At 45.1% G+C, this 6,428-nt stretch overlaps 1 long non-coding RNA gene across 1 annotated transcript; it reads right to left on the bottom strand.

The window, feature by feature from the left end:
- Positions 1-1,800: 1,800 nt before the first annotated feature.
- On the bottom strand, positions 1,801-3,245 carry LOC137218251 (uncharacterized). Its single transcript, XR_010940575.1, has 2 exons — positions 3,051-3,245; positions 1,801-2,282 (listed from the first exon to the last, which is right to left on the bottom strand). It is a non-coding gene; the product is annotated as an uncharacterized lncRNA (long non-coding RNA).
- Between the last annotated feature and the right edge of the window lie 3,183 nt (positions 3,246-6,428).

Here is a 6,428-nt window from a genome sequence, read left to right on the forward strand (position 1 = left end):
TACAAATATGTCAGATAATAAGTACCTTCATGTTAAAAAAGAAAAAATGCCATCACTGCAAAAGAAAGCTTTATTGATGGTACTGACGTAAAAGTAAAACCTAGATATGATATACCTCAGGTAATTACGAGTATATTGGGAAAAGATAATGTTGACATAAAAATGCTCATGCTCAGATATTATACAGGTGTAACTGTGGCAGATTTACGAAGACATAGAAGCCATGTTCCTCCACTGAGTATGACGATGCCAAAATTGTGACCTGATCATTTCTTAACCTTAATGGACAAAATTTCTGCTCCCACAATTTAAAATATGATCTTTAAAATACTGTATAATGAGACGATGTGATATTTTAATGTCTGTTCTAAGTAGTACTTTAAACACACATAAGTCTATCCAATTGTCAGTCAGAAAGATCAGATACAATCAGCTATCATTCTATGCAAATGAATGGCATGTAGCAAATATTCATATATGTGTGTACCTATATAAAACATGTTAGCATATATGAATAAAATCAACTAAGTTATATTAATATTTAAAGTAAAATCATATTAGCAAATGCACTGTGGTGAAATAAGAAGCATCTGGGTATAAATAGATTACAAATTTTTATGCAGTTGTCACAATGGGATAATATTGTGAGCAAAGTGGAAATTGTAAAGAAAGTCGTCCAAGAAAAACATCTTGACTATAGGAAAAATCGCATGCTTATTATAAGGCCTCTCCCCTTGTTTACAACCAATGTCAGAAAGTAACCTTCAACTAGGTTAGGAGAATAAAAACTTTAACAAGACATAGGAATACTCTTTCTGTTGTAGAAAATAAACCAAAATAAAAAGTAAATGAATAAGCTATGAAGAGTCTACAGATAGAAATATCAATTCTTATGGGAAAGAGGCTTAAAATAAATAATAAGGAAATTATAGGTATCCTAATTTCACCTTTTGAATGGAGCTATAGAACATTAAGCTAAAAACCTTCATATTCTCTATTAGGAGAAAATTTATTTGCTATGAATGTATTTAATTTACAAAAAGCAGCCCCTGTCTTACCTTTTAAGTATTCTGTTGAAGTTTTAAGTTTTAATATATTTCATCTTAAATGGTCTTATGAAGTATGCAAAGGTTGGTATTTTAAAAATCGTCACTGTGCCTGGAACTTCTAAAAGTGATTCACAATTTTTTAAATTACATTCCTATAAAAATTTTGTATTGACATGAATATTATGATTTTTAATAATACGAGTCACATTGGAATATTGCAGAAGAGTTTTCAATGAGCTTATGTGTATAAATATTTAAGACTGTCACTGTATTATGAGAAAATTTCAAACACAGCAATATTTTGACTTGAAAATGAGAAAAAAGCTAAGAACTACATCTTAAATATTGCTCATTGTGGGGCTTCCCTGATGGTGCAGTGGTTAAGAGTCCACCACCCAATGCAGAGGACACGGGTTTGAGCCCGAGTCCAGGTAGATCCCACATACAGCGGAACAACTATGCCCGTGAGCCACAACTACTGAGCCTGCGCTCTAGAGCCTGCGAGCCACAACTACTGAAGCCCACGCACCTAGAGTCCGTGCTCTGCAACAAGAGAAGCCACCGCAATGAGAAGCCGCGCGCCACAATAAAGAGTAGCCCCCGCTCGCCACAACTAGAGAAAGCCCATGCAACAACGAAGACCCAATGCAGTCAAAAATCAAATAAATTAAATAAATTTTAAAAAGAATGATTTGTAAAAAAAATAAATAATAAATATTGATGACGTAGAGAAAATAGCACAACATGAAAGTTATGAGTTAAGTTTTATTGGGGGAAAAATAAAGACTATATCCTGGGAAACAGAATCTCAGATGGCTCCAAGAAACTGTTCCAAAGAGGCATGGGGAAGGTCAGTGTATATGTAATTTTGGTGAAGGGGGAGTACACGCAATCGAGCACATATAATTTTTGCAGAAGGTTTCTGCTCCTCTCATGCAGGCTCCGGCTAGTGACGTCACCATGAAGGATTTCAGTGCTTCTCTAGACACGAGGAGATACAAGAACTGGGCTCATAAAATCAGCTCCTGAAAGTATCTAACTCTCTGAAGAGCTGTCCTGCCAGCTTCCCCCGAGCACAGAGCACGTCATTTCCGCTCTCCACCCTGAACTCCTTTCAGGGGGTGTTGAAGGTCAGCGGCTGCAGCAGCTGCACCAGCACCTGATTTAATCCTTGTCGAGGTAGACGGCAAGTGCCGATCCATAGCTGACAATACGCTCCAAATAATTTTATTCCTTTAAGACGGAAAAGTAAAATACAATAAATTCTGATTCTGACATGTTTAAACTATAAAACTTAACATAGTGTGTTTTACTACACTTTTTTTTTTACTCTTTTATTTTTTTTGCGGTACGCAGGCCCCTCACTGTTGTGGCCTCTCCCGTTGCGGAGCACAGGCTCCGGACGCTCAGGCTCCGGACGCTCAGGCTCAGGGCCATGGCTCACGGGCCCAGCCGCTCCGCGGCATGTGAGATCTTCCCGGACCGGGGCACGAACCCGTGGCCCCTGCATCGGCAGGCGGACTCTCAACCACTGCGCCACCAGGGAAGCCCTGTTTTTCTACTCTTTCAATACGTTTTCAACTAGATCCACGTTACCTGCACATGATCCGTGTATAGTCTGTTAGTTAAGGTCTTTGAACAAAGGAATAAGTGGATAATTCCGTGCGGTTGAGGACAAGGGGCGGAAACAGTTCTCTTGGCCACTAAAAAAAGGGGACATTTTTACAACCATCCGGGGGCGTCTGAGGAAACCCAGCAGAGTCTGTCCGCGAGGGTGAACTCTCCTGGTCGCCCGCGCCCGAGCTCCTTCCCCGCGGCCCAAGGGTCCGGGGCTCAGCCGCGCCGCCCGCGAGGACACGCGATTCCCGCGCTCCGCCTCGGGCGTGGCTCCTCCCGCCAACCGCCCCGCGTCCGGAACAGACGCCCCGCCGGGAACAGCCTCCACGCCGCCGGCCCCTCGGAGACCGGATCCGAGGGACAACAAGCGACATCGAACGTTACCTGAGAAGGTGGGGATACACCGCGCGGGGCGGCCGGAAAGGAAGACGCGGAACCTCGAGGAGCGGGCACAGCCCCATTGCACCGGCCGGGGCGCGGGTGGGGAACGTCTTCCTCCCGCAGACCAGCCAGCCCCACGCGCAGGTCCGCAACCGCCCTGGCGCCTCCACTCCGTCCTCAGGGAAGACTGCCCATCAAGTCCGGGTGCAGTTGCGCATGCGCCCCATCGCCTGTGACATAGTGGCTTCGTGCCCCCCCTGCAGGCCCTTGGGGGAAGTGTAGGATGCTCGAACTCACTGGAGAACATGTGCCCCCTCCCAGCCAGGATGCTAAGTTACTCAAAATCTCAGTGCCCCAGCCTCTCTGCTGATGGCACTGGTGATGCTCTGTTCCAGCCATGCCCGCTCTCTTGCCTGGGATGTGCTCCACTCTTTGGAGCCATGTCATCTGGTTTTTAGGTCATCCCCCCAAAATGATAATAACCTCTATTCTATGCCACAATGACAGTATCCATTTCAGGTCCCTAGAAAAGAGCCACCAATTTCCACCATCAGATTCTCCACTGGATCTTCAACCTGTTAGACACAGAGGACAGCTGCTCTGCTTGGAATAAAATTCTCTATAGTAATATACAGAGTTGATCACAAACACAAATAACTGAAACAGAAGATGAGAGTAGAAAATCGATGGACTTTTCCTCATTTGAGAATAGGAGTCCACAGTTAATTCCAAGAAACCGTTAGCTATCTGAAGCAGTGGAATACAGCTGACATACCTTGGAGCTTGTCAGGGAGGGAATCAAACTGTGTTTTCCCTCATTTAGCAAATCCTCTCAAAAAATAAGGAAACAAGAAAAAACATTCTGCTTATGACCACCTTTATACAATTATATTTTTATGCACAAGAAGGTAATGTAAAATACGTTAAATATAAAATATCAGACAACAAAATGATAATGTATTTAAGATACACATTTCTTATATCCAAAATTATTTACAAAATTCATAATCAGTTTCTTAAATAAGCAAACTCATGAATTACATTCTAAAACTTATCCTTTCAGAACTTCACGTGGGATTTTCTGTTTTCAGACTTTGGAATGTAATTTTTTTTGAAAAAATTTCGTCAGAACATACTTTTGTTACAGACTTTAAAGTTAGCTGCTAACAGATATACATGAAAATATCAGTTGTTTGAACCTTTCATAAACTTACACTCACATCATATAACAGCTCAACAAAGGCTTTGAAATAGCAAATGATTCTGCTTGTTGATTTTCTTCCAATAAGAGATTCAGGGACCCAGCAACCTTCGATTTGTGGATTGTCAAACAACAACATGTGCTCTCAACTACGGGTATGTTCCTTGGGTTTATTCCACTCAGTTGTAAAGGGAAAATGTATGGCAAATTGGGGAGCGTGTTTCCAGGGCCTGAGCCTCTACAAAGAAAATATCACTTCCATCCCCAATTTACTTGCTGGGAATCACTCCACTGTGAATGATCTTCGTCCTTAGGGCTCCAGAGAATGTGGACCTTTTAGACACAGCAAGTGGGGGCATCAGACAGAGCTCACCTTTGAGGAGAGCCCTTCTTCCAGTGTTCATGCTGGTGCAGGGAGGTGGGGTACAGGTGCCCTGTCTCTTGCTTGTGCTAGGACACAGACAGGTATCCTGGTCACTCCTGCTACATGTCCGCCTACATCTGCCCATGTTAGGAGGCCTGTGTACCTGTGCCTGCCTGAGCTCACTCACGCCAACAACCCATCTACTGTTGCTGGAGCCTGAGAACCTTTCTGGCTGTGCACGTGCCTATGCAACTCTGCATCGAAGCCCTCTTTATATAATTTGAAAACTGAAGCCCAGAAAGAAGCAGGGACTTGTCTAGGACACCATATGTGAGCAGAGGCCAGAATAAAAGTGAGGAATCCAGCTCCCTAAGCCAGTACTCAGTCCCTCCCATCATGTTTGGTTTTGAAATAAGAGCCCTTAAGATCCTGGTGAATTCCTGCCAACTCGGCTCAGTTTGGGCCATTACTCTCTCTGCATCTCCATGCAGACACATGTATGTACAAATAGAAATAGGGTTAACAGCTGGGGATGATGCGAGGGTGGTTAAGGAAGAGAAAACAATATGTAAGTGTTGAGGAGAGCAAGAAAATGTTGGAGAGAACTCTGCCATGGATCAGGGGTGTCCACCCCTCGGGCAGTGTGTCCAGAGGTCGAAAGAATGAAGGGGATTCTCCAAGTTCCCATAGTCCTGCCTGGGCGTGGGCCATCTCCCTAGTGTTCTCCAGCGGACAGGGCCTGGGGTCTTACAGTCCACCATTCTGATCTTCTAGAACCCGGCTGAGCACACACCCCATTCCCCAGTGTAGACAGTGCTGCAGGGGAGAAGGGCTTTCTTTCTCTACAAATTGTGTGCTTGCCGTGGCGGATTGCAAGTGTTCTGCATGCTGGAAAGACTGCTGAGAAACTTGGCTCTCCACCACTGACCACTGTGTTCTGAGAGTTTGGCAAAATGCTTTCCACTTCACGGAGGCCCCGCAGAGGAGGGATTAGCTGGGGAAACGAGGCCTTGTGAGCACAAGGGGGCAGAGCCTCAGACCCGGAGCCAGGGTTCTAGGAAGAAGACCAGTCTTAGTTGGGGCCTCGTGGTCCTCATTTGAATGTGGAGATATTGTTTTGGCTGAGGTCGTCCCTCACGAGCAAAGAGACACCACACTGATGGACAAAACGGTGAGGAAAAGGAAGCTTCTGGGGCCACTTTCACTGCACTGCCCTGGAGCCTGTATGTTCTACTCTATGCCCCTGTGACTCTGAAGAGCTTCTGTGTTGAGGACACCCAAATAAAGGTACCAGTTTTTGAGGGGTGTGCAGGCCCAGGACAACAGTTGTAGTTCTGGACAGGCTTTTGCATCACTGATGCCCACTGAGGGCCACGTAGAGGGCTTTGTGGTCCCCCCTGTTACACATACAACTTTAAACTCTTGTCAGTAGCATTCACCTCCACAGTCCAGCTGGTTAAAAATGAGGAGGGCGCCAAGATAGTCACACATATTCCTTCAGCAACTATGTACCTTGCATTCCTTCTCTGCCAGGTGTCCTTGTGTGGGGCACAAAATGATCAAGAGTTCCCTAGTTTCCAGGAGCTCACAGCCTGGAGCAGAGATGGCCAAAAGTACAGGAGCAAGACATATGAAAGAAAAGAGCAAGTGTGAGACTGGAAATGAAGACTGTGCTCTGAGGGAGGTTTGGGGAGTGCCTGGGCAGGAGGGTCTCAGAGGCCTCACTGGAGTGACAGTTATGGGGACCAGAATGACAACAGCGAACCAACCCTCACACATCTGGGAGCAGCATGTCAGGGAGAAGTCACCACTGCTG

Source organism: Pseudorca crassidens, unplaced genomic scaffold (assembly GCF_039906515.1).
Source record: "Pseudorca crassidens isolate mPseCra1 unplaced genomic scaffold, mPseCra1.hap1 Scaffold_72, whole genome shotgun sequence".
Taxonomy (NCBI): domain Eukaryota; kingdom Metazoa; phylum Chordata; class Mammalia; order Artiodactyla; family Delphinidae; genus Pseudorca; species Pseudorca crassidens.